The sequence below is a fragment of the Palaemon carinicauda genome, chromosome 10, assembly GCF_036898095.1.
Source record: "Palaemon carinicauda isolate YSFRI2023 chromosome 10, ASM3689809v2, whole genome shotgun sequence".
In the NCBI taxonomy this organism is placed as follows: Eukaryota; Metazoa; Arthropoda; class Malacostraca; order Decapoda; family Palaemonidae; genus Palaemon; species Palaemon carinicauda.
In genome coordinates, this window is record NC_090734.1 from 25985497 (window position 1) to 25987996 (window position 2500).

The following is a 2500-nucleotide window of genomic DNA, read 5'->3' on the forward strand; positions in this document are numbered from 1 at the left end:
TTATTCCACCATATCCAGGTTCTTTCCTTCTCTTTATTTTTAATGATTGCTTCAACTTCAAACACAGCGAACTCATTCATGAGCACATCAAGGTCTTCCTCGGGTTCATTTAGTGTGTATCTATCAAATTATTCCATCCATATATTTTATTCATAACATCGCTTTCTTCCTCTTCTGTTTTTATAATAGATCCATTTTTTGTTTGATTTTATGGGTATGTTGTTCTTCTTTGCCCTAATAGAGATTTCATTAATGATTTCGTGATAATTCTAACACAATAGCTACTCCTTAAAATCATAGCTTTTTCAACCGCTTTGGGTTTTTTTTCTAAATATTCTTTCCAGTAATTCTTGGTTTTCCTTTTCACTGCATTATCAATACTGGAACAATAAACATGCTCAATTTTGTAATTTCATTACTTCCACGAAAACATTCCAACGTTCGATTTCTCTCTTTGTCTCCTTTTGATAGTAACTATGTTTCATTTCATATCAATGTTTTTTTTTTTTTTTCCAACCGCATGCCACAAAATTTCTCCACCAACAGACTAATATATGTTCTTAATATCACACCATTTTTCTTTAATTGTCTGCTCTTCGTCTCCTAAAGGCTCTAAGACTGCAAATCAATTCGTACTTTCAATTGTAATGGTTTTTCTGGGCTCTTCTTCTAGAGGAACAGTTGTAGCAAAACTGGGTATTCCATCTACATTTCTGTTTTGGGCGTCAAGTTTTTACTTTTATTTTGGTAACGAGGAGCTTGTGATCACTACCAATATCTGCACCTCTATAGGTACAAACATATCTCAGAGTCATTCTCTTCTCTTGATTAATGGTTATATCATCAATTTATTTATTTTAACTGAAGGTTGGTGAAGTCAATGTGCAATTATGGATAGTCTTATGTTGGAACAAAACCTTATGAAAGGTGTCCTTTTTCATTTGCAACTTTGCCTAGACCCTCAACACCCATCACATTCTCAATACCTTGATTACTCCTTCCAGCTTTAGCATTGAAGTTACCGAACATAATTTTCATAGCTCTCTCTGGGATAAAATCTATTACGCTTTACAATTCGTCAAGGGAGTTTTTGTTGATTGATGACACACTTTTATACTCATGTACTGTTTATATTTAAATTTTTCGAGTAACAATATACTTTTTATATTTCTCCATTCCATTAATAATGCATTTTCTGCTCTTGGTGTCATCAGCATTCATTCCCCTTCTTTTCCAACTCCCTCTGCCATTAATGAGTATATATATATATATATATATATATATTTATATACATATATTATTTCTTATATATATATATATATATATATATGTATATATATATATATATATTTATATATATATATAAATATATATATACTTATATATATGTGTGTATATATACACTTATAAATAGGGAAATAAATATATATATAAATATATATACATATATATATATATAAATATATATATATATATATATATATGAGTGTACCTATATACAAACACATATATATATATATATATATATAGTTATATATATAAAATATATATATATATATATATAAATATATATATATATATATATGTATATATATATATATATATAAATATATTTATATATATAAATATATATATATATATATATATATTTATATATATATATATATATATATAACTATATATATATATATATATATATAGTTATATATATATATATATATATATATTTATATATATATATATATATATGTGCGTGTGTGTGTGTATGTGAGTATGTGAGTTTGTGGATGGGTGTTTTTGTGTGTGTTTGAATAAATTAATATGTATATTCATATATATATATATATATATAAACACATACACACACATATATATATATATATATATGATTATATATATCTACATATATATATATATATATATATTCATATATGTATATATATATATATAAACACATACACACACACATATATATATATATATATATATACATATATATATATATATATATGTATATATATATATATATATATATGAATATATATATATATATATTATATACAAATTTATATTTATATATTTATATATATATATATATATATATACAAATCTATCTATCTATCTATATATATATATATATATATATATATTTGGGCTCAAGCCATGACGTCCTAATGGAAGGTTCCTTTAGTAGCTTCCGAAGGGTATATACGTCTACAGTGATATTCCCAGAGAATCAAACCAAAGGTTTCACAGAATTCTAACTTCTGGCGCGTGTACCTTCAAGATTACTCTCAAGGGTATCGTATATCATCAGGGGACGTATTCTTGACACGCCACATGGCAATCTGCACCCCGAATAGCCTTTACGCCTCTAGGGTCTAGTGGAAAAAAACGTGGCAGAATAGAAGGGTAACCGAAACAAAGATTACCCTGGTTCCCCTACTACAATCGTATCAAAACCGTGCCAACTCCCTCTGGCGGTCATTCCTTTATTTGT